The sequence below is a fragment of the Pavona decussata genome, unplaced genomic scaffold (assembly GCF_977016875.1).
Source record: "Pavona decussata unplaced genomic scaffold, jaPavDecu1.1 SCAFFOLD_125, whole genome shotgun sequence".
NCBI classification, from domain to species: Eukaryota; Metazoa; Cnidaria; class Anthozoa; order Scleractinia; family Agariciidae; genus Pavona; species Pavona decussata.
Window position 1 is genome coordinate 237,501 of NW_028145539.1, and position 18,820 is coordinate 256,320.

Here is an 18,820-nt window from a genome sequence, read left to right on the forward strand (position 1 = left end):
ATTACAACGCAAAAGGCTCAAGCAGTTTAAGGCCTGGGTCAAGGGCTTTTAAGAGGAAAAATGGTTTATTCTAGATAACTTTAACAAATTCAATGGCACTGAACTGAAATTTGGAAGATAAAACGATCTCATCATTCTGAAAATTTCTAAGCATAATAAGTAGTGCTATAGATCACGTGTCACGTGATCATTTTTGTGCAAAAAGCAAAGATTTGACAGGTAGGTAACGGTTTTAAGAGATAACATCAAACAAAAACGCGTTTCTAATAAAGATTAAATACCTCCATCGCTTCACGTTTGGAATGATCGTCCATTGTTCTCCAGAAAAAAATTATCAGGGCAAAAGCATTTTTTAGTCCTTAATTCAACCTTTGATCGTTGATTTTTCCAATTTACAAACTTAAGGACAGTCATTCCAAACGTAGAAAGTTAAATATTTAAAATCTGCTTTGGAAACACTAATTCAGTTATCTTTATAAAGAATATTCGCCGCCATATCGTCGATTTACGATATTCTCATTTTTTGGTCACGTGATGTGTCACGTGATCAAAATTATACGTTAAGGCAAAAGGAAACATCAAGTTTAATGTTCAGGGAAAATTTCATCCTGTTCTAGGCAGACAAACCAAAGATATAGGGGATCATTCATAATTTCTGAACACCCTTCAAACCCAGGCCTTAAACTGCTTGAGGGGTAGAATTGATTTGCTGGCACAGAGCAAACGCTACAATAAATATATATATATTTGCATATGTAAGACGAAAACAGATTGAGACTTATCAATCCAGAACAAGAACAAACAGACACTAAACAAACACAACAAGTAGCGTCCTGTTAGCGATTGCAGCTTCTGGCTTATAGTAATGATGTCCTGTGCTGCGACTCGCGCGTACTAGAAGTACTTAAACAAAATGTTAATAGCGACATAATTATTAGATATGCTATTCTCGAAATTAGCTTTTACTCAGTAAGACAGGCAATAACTTAGCTTTTTCCATAGTTCAACCCGATTCTTGAACCTGACCAGCCACGACTAGTTGAATGAATGGGGCCTTCTGTAGATACTTTAATTTCGCCTCCTTTTGTTGCTGAAAGGGAAGCTCCCATTTCTTCTTGAGAAGTCGGCCTCTAAGCTTCGAGAGCTCTGGTGGTAGATCGACCCTCACTCCATAACCTGATCCTTTTGGGAGCTTCTTGGCTAGATTAAGAATGTAATCCCGCTGTTGCAGGTCGACAAACCTGACGATGATCGACTCTTTAGTTGCGTCTCGGCTTCCTCTAATTCTATGGCACGCAGCGAAATTAATATATTTCACTTCACCTGGATCCATCTTGAGTGTAGTATTGAAGAATTCTTGAATTTTGTGTCTTGTAGCTTCAGAAGTTTTTTTTAACTCCCCGGTTATACCGTGAAAAATGAGATTCCATTTCCTGCCCCAAAGATTCAGGGCAAGAAGTTCGTCGCGTATGGACTTGTCGGGCTTTTCAGCCTCTTCTATTATCCCGGGTATCGTACTTTCCTTCATCTCCAACTGCTCATTTTCAAAGTGTGACATCGCCTTCTCCAATTCCATGACTCGGTCAGTTGTTTCCTTGAGTTTCTTATGAACCTGGCAGAATTCTGCTCCTATATTTGTGTGAAGTTTCGTCTAGGATTTCGAGATGTCCTTTAAGTCTTCGACCCTATAAAGTTCTTCGAGTGAACACGTGTCAGAAGGAGTTTCGGACATTTCCGCTTGAAAAGCTACCAATTTGCTTCTTTCGGTCTCTCTAACCGAACCAAAGTGCTATTACAATGTTTTTTCGCTATTTATGTGGTGGAATACGCGCCGTCTAGCCAGAACTAAGCGGAGCTCTAAAATCCACGTCTATCCACCATCGCTGACCGCTGACCTCTCCGCACCAAGGATTTTTATAGGTTCTCTTAAAGGTGCGAAGTTCATTATCTTATTCTTGCACTCTTTCTTTGATCCAATCCACATAGCTTTTGTCTTTGTAACATTTAATTTAATATCTGATATTTCTCCGAAGCTGTTAATATGATGCAAAGATGCTTTAAGGGAGTCTATATCACTTAAAATGAGTGTTGTGTCATCGGCAAATTAAGATAGCTTCACTTCTTGAGAATTTGGAAGAGAAATACCTTTACACTCTGGAATATAGCGGAGTTTCAGCGCTAACAATTCTACAGAAAGAATATTTTAAAATGGGCCAAGCGGACAGCCTTGCCGTATGCCTCTAGATGTTTAAAATTGGTTGGTCATAATTATAGCCCCCATTCGTCACTCCACTTTCAACATCGTTGTAGAGGATTGTAATCCATTTTCTAATGGCTGGACTGAAGTTAAAAGCTTTTAGAGCCCTATGCAAAAAATCCCATTCTAGAGAATCAAAAGAATTTTCAAAGTCTACAAAAAGAAAGATACCGGAGATTTTATTGCTTTCGGTGTAAGACATTAAGTCATTTAAAAGCTTAATATTTTGCCCTGTGTGCCTTCCTTTAAGCTTACCCTATACCTTCAGAGGTGTCTCGCGTTTAAGCAAGGTAGCGCGTCCGGTTTAAACTGTAGATACCTGAACCCTTATATCAAATTAAAGGTTATAGAGCTGGCTATCAAACTATACCAAGAATTTTAAATAAATAAATAAATAAATAAATAAATAAATAAATAATAATAATAATCAGTTTAATTACTCTTTTTGTAGCTTAACAGCTAAATTACAAGGGTGGTCAGGGTACTAATCATATATATATACATTAACATGAAACATTAAACATTTAAACATTTTACTAAGAATATCTATATGTAATATATTTGTCAAGACAGTTAGTAGAGGCCATGGTGGGATCCTCTCTGATGGTTGCTGAATGTAGATTGTATCCATGGGACACAGTTGTGCACTGTGGTAGCAAGTTAGCAAGGACGCCAGAGTCCTGAACTCTCTGGATAAACTTAGTGCATGCTGCAGCGCACCGATCCGAGAGAGTATGAAGACCACAGCGCACAAGTACGTCCCTGTAGGGAAGCCCAGGAAAGATTATCTCGTAAGGCTTTTTCTGCGCACCCTTAATTAGGAGGCTAAGATATTCCGGCAAATTTGCCCAAACTGGGGAGGCATAAAATGAATTGTGAAATTTTTCAGGACCTTTAAATGCGAGCGTCCGAATCACCTTTTTAAAGCTACAAGTGAAATCGAATTTTGTTTTTCGCTGATTTAATTTGTTCCTCAGTTTCCAGACCCAAAGCGCTAAAAAACGTGTCTGCATTTTGCTATATTCAATCGCAATGAAAAGTTATAGAGCATTTTCGAAATAGGATGAAAAAAATGTGGAGTAATCGTACAAAAATCGCTCTCGGAGAAAAAATTCACAGACATGTTTTTGTTGTTTATATGGTAAACTAGCTACTATCCAAATTTGAAGGCAAACGAACAAATTCCTTTTGAGTTTTAGCTTTTTGAAGTGTCTCCTCCAAGTGAAAAAAATTGATTCGAGAAAACAGCGCTAAAAATTCGGCAATTCATTTTATTTCAAAATTCTTGGTTTAGTTGGATAGCCAGCTCTATAAGATTTAATTTGATATAGGGTTCAGGTATCTAACACGCTACATTGCTTGGATGCGAGACACCTCTGTTTTATAGCATTTTTGATTTCTTTAATTGATAAGTCGTGTTCCATAAGATGTTGTTTATCCTTTGTTAGCTTAGGGATCTCTAGCTCTTCCACAAATGAGTCGAAGTTAACTTCATTCATGGTTTCATCTTCCACTATTTGACGACTCAAAAGCTGTCTAAAGTGTTCCTCAATTTTGTTACCTATGTTCTTGATATTGGTTAATGGCTCAGCTCAGCAGGATTCTCAGTTTTTAGTTCCTTGATTACTTTCTTTTCATATTTTCTCTTTTCTAAATTAAAGAAGTATTTTGTAGGCTTATCTCCCTGCTCAATCTAGCGAGATTTGGAGCGAAATAGTCTCTCTCTCTCTCTCTCTCTCTCTCTCTCTCTCTCTCTCTCTCTCTCTCTCTCTCTCTCTCTCTCTCTCTCTCTCTCTCTCTCTCTCTCTCTCTCTCTCTCTCTCTCTCTCTCTCTCTCTCTCTCTCTCTCTCTCTCTCTCTCTCTCTCTCTCTCTCTCTCTCTCCCCCCCCCCCCCCCCATAGGTATCGTCAGGCACTTTTGTAACATTTCCCTCCTTTTGCAATAATTTGCCCATTTTTACGTGGTAACGCACAACAACTTTTCAGTGGAAGCCTTTAATAATGAACCCCTTGCAGGCCAAAATTCAAGAAATAACTTTAAAATCAAAGGGATTAAGACGCTTTATTATGGCTAGGAGGTTACAAAAGATCCCTACTCCGTGGTAAGCACTTCTTAAAAAGCTTTTTGATCGATTTCTCTGCCAAATTGTAGCTCTTACCTTACCATTCCTATGCCATACGATTCTCTCGATTACCACAGTAATTTAAATTGGAGATATTGCGGCCCAGAAAAATTCGCCGTGTTTGTGTTTGACTTTTCATGTCCATGAAAAGAATCACGATTTGGAAAAAGCCCGTTTTTTGCATCGTCACTTTGGAAAAGCAATTTAGCCAATTTGAACTAGCCAACATTCACACGATTTTGAGGGAAGATTAAGACGTCCTTTGGTAATTTGACAAAGAAAAATTGAAGCGAATTGGATGTATTTTTATTTTTTTATGAATTTTTTAAGTTACTAATGTCTTAAAACCGGCAACGTTACAAAACGTCCCTATTTGCTTGAAGTTCCAACAAGTGATTTGTACATAAATTCTTTAGAGATAAGAACCAAAAGGGGCATCAATCTAGACATTACCACAGTAGAAATAAGTGATAAAAATTTTACGTCTTTCCTATAAAATGCAAGGGAACTAGCACTGTGAAAAGGTTTTATTCAACCTTGCCGCATTTTGCGTTATTGAGGATACTGATATATTGCTTACATAGTTGAATGTGTGACTCATTGCATCAGTGAATGACCATGAAAGGTATAATGGGAATAGGTTTACATGCAAAAAATTGCTGTTGTGCATTTCTACATACCGGAAACGTATCCTAAAGGAACGTTTTAATCAATAGTGAGAGCCTTTATATTATAGATTGACCACAACGTCGGTGTCAAGAAAACACCCTAAAGGCTCCAGGGCAGACCACAGTGAGGTTCAGATTCAATCAAGAAAATATAAAGTAGCAGTGATACTATGGACTCAATTGATTCATTAAAGACAATGATGGAAATCAGAAGGCACTGCGATAAGTAACGCACGATGCACCAGGCCTGTAAATTTTGGTTGTTCTAAACTACTTATAATTGCCTTTTGCGTATATCTCGCATTTTTCTATCACTGCAGTTGCCATTATATCTTTGTTTTTATTCAATTTTTTTTTCTTTTTGAGAGGATTTTTTAGAATTTCAATACATCTAGTTGTCTACGGACGAATTTCCAGTTAGGCTTTGGTTAAAACAAGGAGGCAGTGGCTGACGAAATGCAGACAACCCCACCCCTTTTTTCTTCTCAAAAAAACTCCAGAATCGGTATCAGATTAGTGATTTGCTTGCGCAATCTATTGGCGACGAAGCCGCGAACAAAGCGACCCAAGATCATAACACTGAAATTTACAAGTGTGAACACATCCAAACAGTCAACATCGGCATGAAACTTTGAACGAAGGGTGTGTTTCATTCATTTTAAAGGAACACAAACAAGAGGCCCGTCTGAGATGTAACTTATGCAGTTTAATTCACGCCATAATTTATACATATTATTTATTAAGGGTCATACCAAGAAACTATTCTCTTTTCTCATGGTTTTAGCGCTGTTAGTTTTATTGGACACGGTCATCAACCGGTTAAACGGTTAAAATATGAAAGGCGTCAAAGTAGGGCTTCCAAGATGGGCAAACCTAAAAACATTTAGGGTTGTTTAACACTATTTTTAAACTTTGACGGGTAAAAGCGATAATTTGGCCTTATGAGCAACCTACGCCTGCTAACAAACAGATAACTAAAAGGGCCCAAAGGCAAGTGGGTTCAACATTCTTAGCTTAGAGTAGGCCTTTCAAGATTGTGTCAAACTTGCTCCAAAAGATCGCTTATAAAAAGATAATTGGAATACGTACAAAATGCATTTCTGACAAATCTTGAAAGTTGCTTTCAAAATTAAATGTTTTGATGCGGAGGAAATGTTGCATGCACGAATTTACTTCTTTGCTACAAAGTTTCTCACATTCCCCGAAAAGTTGCAAAAAATTGCCAATCACAATCTGAATAGGCCCAGTTAACAAGGCATTCAGGATTTTCCGAGGATTACACCTCTCACGGACTGGCTGTACCTCGGATTGTTGTTAAATTCTTCTATGGCAAGTATTTGCAATAAGTTTATCTTGTTCTTGTTCGGTTGAGTTAATATTAAGCATGATAAGACATTAGGTAATGGAGTGGTTTTCAATACTTTTTAGCACGAAGTTTAGTACTTTGGCCAGTAAAAAAATAAATTAGCGCGCGGTGTTTCTGTTCAATTTCAGACCTCATCAACCCAAAGGAGCAACAATAACTGTTGATGTTGACCTGAAAACCGCTCTATTGCCCATGATAAAGACACTTGATTCAAGTGCATGCGAGATTGTTCATTGTTTTAGCAAAACGTTGCAGTTGTCGAAAAATACCCAGAAAGCCGCAGCCACACGATTTGTTCTTTTGTTTGCGTGGTTAACGCAATGTTTGGAATATTCTTGTAGCGGAAATTGCACTCGGATGATGTAAAGACACTCGACATTTAGGTTAGTTGTTAAGCTGTTTCTTCAGCTCTGTTAGGGTTGTTGTACGTACCATTCTTACCACGCACTAGTGGCACAATATTTCAAAAATTTTCAGGCAGTCATTATCTTTATAAACATAGCACAGGATATGGGCAATCAAACGCCCCCGCACGTTTATCATATCCCGTCAGCATCAATAAGCTATTAACTCTGTTGTAATTGATTTTCCCATGAAATAAAGGAATATGTTAGTTCCAGTTAAGTTAACAAAAGTAACTAAATTGCATCTTGTTCTTTTGAAAATAGTGAAGTAACACAAGCAATACTTAAAATACACAAAAAGTTGAAATGTGTGCTTCAGCGTCTTGGTCATAAAGTGAAATAAGTGTACCGTAACTATTCGAATAAATGCTGCCATCGAATAAACACCGCAGGGACAAGCAAAAATCAAATAAACGCCGCGATCTTTCTCGACATTGCGGCGTTTATTCGAAGCATCTATTTATCACCAATATAAGCAATTCAACTACCCATCTTTAAAAACAAAAGACAACATTCAATCTAAACCATACGTGGAAATTTATTTTTCTCGATTGTAATGTTATTTAGTTCAAACTGGCTATACTTCGTAGCTTGGCTGCTTAGCTCAGTCTCTAAAACTTCTGCGATGCGCAATTCCGTGGTATCAGCCGAGAATCTTGCCGGTACAACTAGTCTGATTTCTCTCTTTCTTTTGCCAGTGACTTATGCAAATAAGTTGTTCTCAGTGTTTGCACGTAGGAAGTTATTCAATAAGCTCGACAGACGTTTAAATGACACAATAAATTCTCAATTGTTGTTACAAGGTTTGCAATAAATGCTGCCCTCGAATAAACGCCGCCCTCAAATAAACGCCGCATCTTAAAGGGGAAGTATCATGGGTTTTTTGATATCTTTTGTTAAAAATGATGAAATAAGACCTTCAATCAGCTGCCAAATAATTCTAGAATGACGAGAGGAACGAAATCAACTCAATTCTTGAAAGAAACAACTTGTGATCTGTTCTAGCGCATTTTGAAAACAAAAGAGCGAGAACTTGAAAAACATTAGCCTAATATTTTTCAAGTTTCAATCCAAACCAGCCAACCCTGTCACTGGCCAGAGGCACTAATCGACAGTTTTATTGCACTGGGGTGATAATTTTTAACAAACTTGACAATTATTTCGTTGTTTCTGCTGACAGACAAAACATTTTTGGGTTTTGAAATGACAGCAAATTTGCGTGATACTTCCCCTTTAAGTGCCAAAAATTTATTAAAAGCCGCGGCGTTTATTCGAATAAATGCGGTACTTTAGGTTATCGCGTTTAATCATGTGCATGACCTGTTTTCTAAATAATGGGAACAACAACAGTTGGAGTTTGTACAACTTGATACAAAAGTGTCAGTTTGTTAGAAAAGTGCCCTATTGTTACAAAAGTGCCCTATCGAACATTACAAAAGTGCCCTGGGTTACAAAAGTTCCCTAGCCTCGTGACAAAAGTTCCCTATCACGTTACAAAAGTGCCCGTGCCTCTGGCTCTCTCTCTCTCTCTCTCTCTCTCTCTTATACATTTACCAAAATTTGATTTTGGCTCGTTTTGCTGCCTTCGATTGAATGAGACTTCACCAAATTTTAAAGATTGTTTTCATTTCGCCAAAGCGCTTGAATTACGCTTTTTGGGGTTTTTCCATAGTCTTTGATTCTTTTTTTTGCTGATTTTAAGTTTCGTTGGCTGTTCCTGTATTCCAAAAGGAACGTTCCTCTAGTATGGACTGTTCCTCGTTTTTGTGTTCCTATTGACTATAAGAGGACCAGATGTTTTACAAGGTAGGAACAAAACGTTCACTCTAGTGTAAAAGAGGAATATTTCGTTCCGAGTTCCCAATTGTAAATGGAACATATTGTTCTCAAATTGACAAATAAGGACTGTTTTGTTCCGAGTTCCTATCTGTAAATGGAACACATTGTTCCCAAATTGGTCATTTAAGACTTTTTTGTTCCGAGTTCCTATCTGTAAATTGAACACATTGTTCCCCAATTGGTCATTTAGGACTGTTTTGTTCCGAGTTCCTTTCTATTGATGGAACACATTGTTCCCAAATTGGTCATTTAGGACTGTTTTGTTCCGAGTTCCTATCTGTTAATGGAACACTTCGTTCCCAAATTGATAAATAAGAACTGTTTTGTTCCGAGTTCCTATCTATTGATGGAACACATTGTTCCGAAATTGATAAATAAGGACTGTTTTGTTCCGAGTTCCCAACTGTAAATGGAACATATTGTTCTCAAATTGATAACTTAGGACTGTTTTGTTCCGAGTTCCTATCTGTGCATGGAACACATTGTTTCGAAATTGATAAATAAGGACTGTTTTGTTCCGAGTTCCTATCTGTGCACGGAACACATTGTTCCCAAATTGATAAGTAAGGACTGTTTTGTTCCGAGTTCCTATCTGTTGATGGAACACATTGTTCCCAAATTGGTCATTTAGGGCTGTTTTGTTCCGAGTTCCTCTCTGTGAATAGAACATATTGTTCCCAAATTGGTCGTTTGAGAACAGATTTTGGACCATTTTTCTACGCATTCCCATTTTGTTCCCAAATTAAGGTTGCCTTTGGGAATGAGGCAAACAAGAAGGCGCGCTCAGACCTGCTTGGGCGAGTTTGGTGGCATGTCACTGTCATGAATTTTGCACAATAGTAATGAGGGCGGGCAAGTAAGGGCATGCTTTGGCAAATGCAAACATATATGCAGTTCCTTTGCTCGTCATCCGCTCCTCGGTTATGGTTCAGATTTAAAGGAGATCGTGTTGACTAGATGCGCTTAAAAGGCAAAATGAGCAAGAAGTATAAAGTCGATTGGTCGGATATCGATGGAGCGTCGCCCAAACCGAAACGGCTTCACTTGGAAAAAGATGAAACCAACAGCTTGTATCACTGCCCAATACAAGAGTGCGACCATGATGGATTTCAAAGTCAAAGAGGGTGCAGAAAACATGTTTATAACAAGCACAGTTGGTTCTTTTATTTTGATGAAAAGCCCAATTCGAAAGAAATCACAGATTCGCGAAATGTTCCGATGGTGAAACCAATTCAAGATCAAACAACTGAAACCACAAAGCATGCCGTAAAGATACTTCCTTCGTTTTCATTATCGTGTGACATTGCCGAGTTGTTAACAAAATGGTTGACTGGAAGTGGTGGCGGTTACAAGAAGGATCGTGCAGCGCAACAAATAGTTACAAGATGCTTTAAGTTTCTAAGATTTTGCTGTGAAGACGAGGAAGAGTTGACTTTTGACGTGGTGGACTTTAGTTTATGTTCTCCAAATTTGTTGTTCAAGTTTATCGACTACTTACAAGACGAATGCAAGCTCGGCCATGGTGGGCGTTTAGGCTACATAGACGCCATTTCTGAAATGATCGACTTCAGAAAACTTCATGGCGCATCAGAGGCAGTCTTTCAAAAGTTCTCTGCAACAGAGTTGTACCTCAAAAGAGCACGAAAGACAGTTGCAAAGATGATGCGATTGCAGTGGACACAAGATTTAGACATTGAAACACTGGAAGCAAGAGGCCACTGGGCAACAATGGAGGAGCTGTTGGAGGTCGTGAAATTCCATCTGCCGCGCTACGAAAATACCGTGAAGATGTGTAAATCGAGTCCAGCTCAAGTTAACCCCTCGGACTTGACATTTGCCACGAAATTCGTAGCCATGTATCTGTTCATCAAAGTGAAGGGGTCACGTCCTATGACTTATCAATATTTGATGGTGGACATGATTGATGCAGCTAAGAAAAAGGGTGGATTCATTGATCAGAAAACGTTCAAGACTGCCGGAAAGTATGGATTTGATTCTTTGACTCTTTCCGACGCAAACATGCAAGTGCTCAATGGCTATATCTCGTACGTTAGACCTTTGCTTAAACCCAAGTGTGATTTCGTTCTCGTCAACAGAAATGGAGGCCAGCATGGTAAATTGGGCGAGATCATGAGCAAACTGGTGTTTGATGCAATTGGAAAGTACATCCATCCCACGCGTTATCGCCAAATTGTTGAAACGCAGAGCCTCAACCAGCTCACTAGCGAAGAGCAGAGGATTTTGTCGGAAGACCAAAAACACAGCTCTGCCGTTGCTAAAGTTCACTATCAAAAACAACGATCCCGAGAAGTTGCTTTGAAGGGTCACGAGTGCCTACAGAAACTACAAGGCGCCAAGGGGTCAGAAGTGGACGAGGACGTCAACGCAAGACTCGGCGATTCAACTTCCACCGCCGGGCCTTCTGTTGAACCAGTGGAAAATGTCAACACCTCCCCCAAAAAGGACGCCCTGCCTAAAAGAATCTTGCGCTCTCAGAGGAACATTCGTCATGTTTTGAAATTCACAGCAGAAGAGGACTATTTTCTAAAGGAAGGAATAACTAAGCACGGATTTGGACAGTGTACAGCGATATTGAGAGATCTAGATTTCAGGTTTCAGGAGGGTAGAACTGCCGATTCTCTTAAGAAAAGGGCTGCCACGAAAATGCCGTTGAGCGAATAAAACAACAACAAAAACACTGCAAATGTAGTCAACGACGCAACCTTCATTTTAATTCTCTCTATGTCTCTCTTTTGTTTTTTTTTCAATGGCCATTTTCTATCACCATTCACAAACACACTGATGTATATAATGTAATAATAATTTTTTCAAGTCGACCTAGCTTAACCGTACATGTTCCAGTTCCAACCGTGTGTGTAATTACCCAAAAACAAACTCTAGCATTCATTTTACATTTTCGCTGTGTTTCGGTGTTTCTCTATATCTAACTACTGGCTAAAATAGCTCAGAATTGTTTTGCGTGGCTTCTTGTTCCTGACTAGAGTTAGTTCTCCAGACGTGGGTCTTTTTCGCGAAGTACTGGTCCGCATGAGGTCCTCTGAAATGGCAAGATCGTGCATGGTAGACGAAGTTGGTGTAGTTGCATCGCAGGGGCTTAGCTGCGTACTCGGGGCGGGCGTGATGAACATTTCCTCGTCACTGCTGTCTCCGCACTGAGGTGGAACATCCTGCGATACAGCTGTGTTGCTTCTGTAGCCCGAGGAAGATGCTTCGTTGCCATCTCTTCCGGTCCGGATCGACTGGCACACATCCTCTGCAATGGGCAGGCACTGGAAGAGGCTGGTGACAAGATGCCTGTGTTCTTTCTTCAGTAGGCCCAGGGCAACAGACGATCGCTTCCTCTGGTCCAAGGCCAACTGGCAACCGGCCGTTCCGTGATTCTGGTGGAATTGTCTCAGCTTGTCTTGCAGGACCTCGCGGTAGGCCTCCGTGGACGCCCTCCTCTCCCGACTCAGGGCTGATCCCTGTAGTGTCCTGGCGAGCTCGTGAAGTTCGTGCTCCGTCTGTTGTAACCAGGGTGTTTGAAATGCAGCAAGTGCTCTCTCTCGCCTTGTCTTCAAGTCTTCCCGAAGGGTCTGTTGCCTGAAGGCAGCCAAGTCCTCGCTGATTTGCGTGGGCATGGGTTCCAATGCATCCCTCGGAAGCAGCGCCACATGTTCGCTTGCGACGCCCATCGACAGGAGATTTCGCTGTCTGTGTCGGTACACCGTCTCCTCTGCCTGCCTCTGTCTTTCCCGCTGGTCGAGTCGTGCTTGCAACATGACGGAAACTTGGCGGTGGCGGAGTGACCTCTGAGAGCTCTGCTCCATAATTCTCCTTAATGCACCGATGGTCTGGTCGTCTTGACTTGAGTCCAAGTCCTCCTGAGTGTTTTCTATTGCACCGCTCTGTGCACCCGCCTCGACAGTTGGGCAATCGCGCTCATCTAGGACATTGTCCAAGCACAACGTGCGAAGCTCTTCCTTTTCCGTCGCTCCCAGTACATCATCGTCCGCGCTATCTTCGTCACTTAGCTCATCCTCGGTGGCTGATGCCACGCACCTACTGGCTTGTGCTGCTGCCCACACAATGCACTCCATTGGGTGTCTTCTTAGCCATTTGGCGGCTCCTTTCTTTGGATGCGGGAGACTCTTGAAGTTGTAATTTCGAAGCCTGCGGTCCATTGCGGGTTGGTCTTCAGGCTTGAACTGCAATTTCGTTTGTGCCGTCAACAGCATGGGGCAGCGGTTGATAAAGGACTTTGCGGTCTGGTACTTAACGTCGCATGCGGTGTAGCCCCCTTGGGTCAAGATCTTCCAGTCGTCGATGTCCATGCTTGACGGCGAGGCCTCGTCAATGAAGACCACTTCGGTGGATTTTGTGATCATGGCCTTGTTGAATACCCTTTGCTTTGTGATAGTCGCTATGTTGGTGTGGTGCACAAGCCCGAGGATAGGATGGAAAAGGCTGGTTTTGCCGCTATTTGCATCACCAGTCAGGCACTGTACTCTATCCTTGTGGCCTTTCTTGTTAAAGTTTAGAAGCTTCAAGAAATCCTCACAAAATTCACTAATTTCCACTTCTGAGAGGCTGTTCTCTAGAATTTCTTTGAAGTATTTGGGGTCAGGCTCTTCACCCTGATCGTACTTCGTGAAAGCTCTCGGGGTGATGATGCCGATCTTTTCATCCGGAATCGGGTTCTGCACAAAACACCTCTCCTTGATGGACCAGCAGTATCCGCCATTTACTTCGATCAGATTGTAATCGATGGAGATAGGACGCACCACCTCGCAGTCTGGGTCCGAAAGTATGTCAATTATTTTTCTCATGTCCTTAAGCAGTCAGAACTCGTTTGCTGCCAGGCTATTTATGAATGCGCGGACTTCGCACTTGTAAGCGTAAGTGTACATGGCCGAGGGAAGTTTCTTGTAAACTTTTCCACAAAAGAGGGCGTATTCCATTTTCTTCATCGCGATTCCTATGTCATTTACGAGCACAGTCAATTTATCCGCCAGTCTTGCTTCTTCGTCTGCACTTTGCCTGCTGTCCTCTTGAAAACCAAACATATCAATTTCCAACTTTGCATCTTGAAGCTTTGTGATGGACAACCGCAACGTGAAGCTGAAAGTCGAATTTGTGAGCCAGACTCTGGTCACCTTCTCTGTTCCACAATCTTGCGAGTCCATCAAGTTCCCTTCACCCAGCACACTTTCCATCTCATTTCGGAAGCAATGTTCATACGAAGAGTTCACTAGTTCCTGGATCATGGGATTTTTGTGATCTTTTAAGACCTTGAATAGTTCTTTCATGACAGCCGACTCCTTGCCCTCATAACAGGGTACCTGCGAATAGAATTATTGCAAATCCATCAATTTGGTTTTATGGAACTGTTAGAAGATTAAGTGTGTTGACTAATTTTTCTGTTTGGAAATGTCTCGAAATATTGAATAGTGACTTTGAATGGTCCAACTCGATCATAACTCATTTCTAAACGATGGATTTTCGTGATTTTTTTTTTTTTGTTATGTCCAAATGGTAATCAGCAATACGCCATTAAAACGGAGAGAAAACATGGCCTCAGTTCGAAATATACTACCCATCTCATCATACAGTGCTTTCAAGAAACGCTGTTAAAATAAACATTCACATACCTGTTGTGCCATAGTCTCCACGCCGCATTCCAAGAGTGCACGGTGAATGACAATAGGGTTTGCCGGGGCACCATTTGGAGTAGTTAAGGCTATCCAGTAGTTGATGGATGGGCATAATTTGCCATTGATGATTGTTTGATGTTCAGAAATCCAATCTTGACTTGCAGCGCTTGCTGCTTGACTGGATGTCAATACTTCGTCATTGTTTTCATCGCTTGCATATTCCTCTGCAGTGGCTCCCTTTTTTCCTCGGCTTTTTCTGGGACCTTGGGCACCGATAGCGCCAAAGAAAAATGCGACGTTTTTCACTCCTGTTAAGAAAAAAACCGACCATTTTTAAGCAACAAGACCTTTTAAAATTCAAAGACAAGATGGTCATCAGATATGCAGATTCTTACCACAAATTGCCTTATCGCAAACATCTCTTGTCTTACACACGTTGTTCCAGGCTTTCTGTAGGCCTCCTTCGTCTATTTTACAAACACATTGAGCTTTCACTATCCTACACTTCCCAACGATGATGGGGCTAATGAAGCATAAAGCTGAGCTCTTTATGGCCTGGCTGTTGAGTTGTCTACAAGGATATTTTGTCTTGTTCATGTTCAGTGTAGTGATTTCTTCCCAGAGTAGGCCCCTATTTTATACGAAAATTTATTTGTGATAATCACGAGGAATATATTTAAAAGTCAAAGGAAACTGATAGAAGTGTTTGATTTGAGGTACAAATGAAAAATGCCACGTCCCTGTCGTGTTTAGTGTAATTATTTTCAGGTCTTGTTATATTGTCGCAACAAAGAAGCCTAATTACTGGCGAAAAACCTTTGAAGTATTCAAGGTCAAGGTCGAGCTTGTTTTCGTAGCTCTGATGTAGATCACATAACGCAAAACAAAACGATTGAAGAAACAGGTGTTGTTGTAGTTCGTTAGTCTCCATGATACACTGCTTCCATTATTTTCACATGATAATACGTAGCAATTAGCAGTCGAACTCTATTGAAGCAGCCCAAGTTTAATTCCCCGTTTATTTCACATTGGTTACGGTCTTAACTATGCATCGCACATCAAGAAATAAATGTCTTGATTACTAGGTGCAGAAGTTGTTAATTGCACTTTTTCATGACAAAAGGGGTAACAATCATCTGGTACCGTCAGGGTCGTTGGTAGCCATGTTGTCACATTTCGAAAAAAAGTTGACAATGACAATTTGTCCATGAATCTAAAATCACTGGGTGAAGGTTTTTTGTCCGCAAATACTGTGAAATCCGCCCTATCTACAGTTTTCTTCGAAGAACAAGAGCTTCCACTCTCTGACAATGTGCTAGTTTACCAGCAGAACATTTTTCACGGAACTGTTAGATAAATGTTATTTATAGTCCCTTTTCTAATTGTAACTGTCTTCCAATGAACATTATAAGACATCTTCAGTGTAAAAGCGAAGTATTAAGTCATATTGCATTTTCATAGCTCTGATGTAGATCACAGAAGGCAAAACAAACGATTGAAGCAACAGGTGTCGATGTAGTTCGTTAGACTCCACGACACACTGCTTCCATTACTTTCCCATGATAATAAGTATCAATCAGCAGCCGAACTCTATTAAAGCAGCCCAAGTTCAGTTCCTTGTTTATTTCACATTGGTTACGCACTTTACTAAGCATCGCACATCAAGAAATAAATGTCTTGATTACTAGGTGCAGAAGTTGTTAATTGCACTAATTCATGACAAAAGGGGTAACAATCATCTGGTACCGTCAGGGTCGTTGTTGATCATGTCACATTTCGAAAAAAAAGTTGACAATGACAATTTGTCCATGAATCTAAAATCACTGGGTGAAGGTTGTTTTGTCCGCAAATACCGTGAAACCCGCCCTACCTACAGTTTTCTTCGAAGAGCAAGAACTTCCACTCTTTGACAATGTGCTAGTTTACAGCAGAATTTTTTTCATGGAACTGTTAGATAATTGTTGTTTATAGTCCTTTTGCTAACTGTAACTGTCTGCCAAATGAACATTATAAGACATCTAAAAGAGAGGTATTAGGCCATATTGCATCAGTCATGTTACGCAAAATCCGTGAAATCCACCCTAACACCACAGTTTTTTTGCTGGTCTTTGAACTTCCAGTTTGAAGTGGCAGTTGACAGGCTGATATCTTTTTCTTAAATACGGCGGAGTTTACGGATTTCACGGATGTTTAGAATAAGCATGATTTAAAACTTCCTTCTTTAACTGCAAGGATCTTACATATCTTATAATATATTAATATATTCTCTTCTTAGATACTTACAGTTTAAAAGAGGAGTATTAAATGACATTCGAATGTATGATTTCCGTAAAATCCGTGAAATCCACCCTAAATACAGTTTTCTTGCTGGTCTTTGAACTTCCAGTTTTGAGTGGCAGTTGACAGGCTGATATCTTTTTCTAAAATACAGCGGATTTGACGGATTTCACGGATATTTGGAATATACATAATTTAATACTTCCTTTTTTATCTGTAAGTATCTAATATATATTACATATATATGATATATTAATATATTCTCTTTAAAGATCCTTACAGTTTAAAAAAGGAGTATTAATTGTTATTTGTATGTACAATTTCCGTAAAATCCGTGAAATCCACCCTAACTAGAGTTTTCTTGCTGCCTTTGAACTTCCAGTTTGAAGTGGCAGTTGACAGGCTGATATCTTTTTAAAAATACGGCGGATTTTATGGATTTCACGGATATTTAGAATATATGCATTATTTAATACTTCCTTTTTCAACTGCAAGTGTCTTATATGTATTGTAATATATTAACATATTCTCCTCTTAGATATTTGCAGTTTAAAAGAGGAGTATTAATTAAATAACATTTGTATGCACATTTGTACGTACAGTTTTCTTGCTGGCCTTTGAAGTTGCAGTTGACCTGCTCATTTGTTTTCTTAAATACGGCGGATTTTACGTATTTGGCGGTTTTCTGAGAGTCCCTTTCAAAAAGTGAACTTTAAACTAAGAGAGGACTGTTTCGGGCCTCTTTGTTCGTTCTCAGAGTTCCAAGGAAATCTATGAAATTGGTGCTTTTAAAATCAGCAAGCAAACTCAACGAAAATCAAAAGCACTCCAGACGTAATGTTTGCCATCATTTCTGTCCAACTACACTGCTAGAAACAGATGAGAAACATTACGCCAAGATATTTTCCTCAAAAAATCACAGGGAACAGAAATTTTGGGAAACGATCTCTCTCTCTCTCTCTCCCCCTCTCCCTCTCTCTCTCTCTCTCTCTCTCTCTCTGTCTCTCTCTCTCTCTCTCTCTCTCTCTCTCTCTCTCTCTCTCTCTCTCTCTCTCTCTCTCTCTCTCTCTCTCTCTCTCTCTCTCTCTCTCTCTCTCTCTCTCTCTCTCTCTCTCTCTCTCTCTCTCTCTCTCTCTCTCTCTCTCTCTCTCTCTCTCTCTCTCTCTCTCTCTCTCTCTCTCTCTCTCTTTTCATGTTTTCATGTCATATGAATCTTTCAGTTGCTTTTTAGCTTCTTCATATTTATTTAAAGTATTGGTGTCAAGGCAATTATCGTTACATATTTTCCGGTCTAGTTTGTTGATTTCATTTTGCAATTCTATTTCTCTTTGTTTTGTTTCTCTCCTTTTCTTCTTGGAGTAGGTAATAGTGGAGGCGCGAATTTCCATTTTAATCATTTCCCAAAGTAATCGTTTATTTCAAGATCTTAATACTTTTCTAAAATTTCTGGATATGTCCTGCTCACAAGTTGAAGGTAATTTTCCTCCTCCAGCAGCTGGTTGTTAAATTTCCAGGAGCCTGGGCCCCGTTTGAAATCTCCTTCAATTTCTAGAGATAAAAAAAGCCCTGTGTTCAGGGGCAATAGACGCGCGGATTTCCGCGTTTTTCACATTAGCAGTCATTGGGTTGGAGATAAAAGAGATAATCAATTCTCAATTTCACCTTTAAGCTTTTGGACTCATAAGTGAAAGCTCTAGTGTTCGGATGAAGTTTACGATAAATATCATTTAGGCCAAATTCTTTCATAAGGCTAATGATCGAGTTTCTATATCCTGTTTCTCTCCAAGGAAGGCCACCTGCTTTATCTTTTGGCGTTAAAGTACAATTCCAATCTCCTGTGATTATTAATTTTGTAATATCTGTTTTAGCTATAGGATCAGGTACTGAATTTTTAATAAGAGTCAGTTTTTCATTGTGCTGGTTTGGTACATAGACATTGACCACAAAAAGTTCTTAATCACCCACTTTAAGTTTAGCTATAATGTATCTACCATTTGGATCACTGTAAATAATATGAAGGCTGAAAGGAGCGTTAGATTTCAAAAGGATACATACTCCCCTTGAGTTTTCTGACCCATGAGCAAATAAAGTTTGTCCTCCCCATTCCGCAGACCAGATATTTTCATCCTTTTCGTTTGAGAAGGGTTCCTGAAGACAATGTAGTGTCGCCTTTTGGTTCTTTAAATATGAAAAAAATTCCTCTTCGTTTTTTTACTCGTGGATATGCTTTAG

The 18,820-nt window shown here is 39.9% G+C and overlaps 1 pseudogene; it reads right to left on the minus strand.

Moving 5' to 3' along the window:
- Positions 1-11,605: 11,605 nt before the first annotated feature.
- Positions 11,606-14,908, minus strand: LOC146469248 (uncharacterized; annotated as a pseudogene).
- Positions 14,909-18,820: the final 3,912 nt, after the last annotated feature.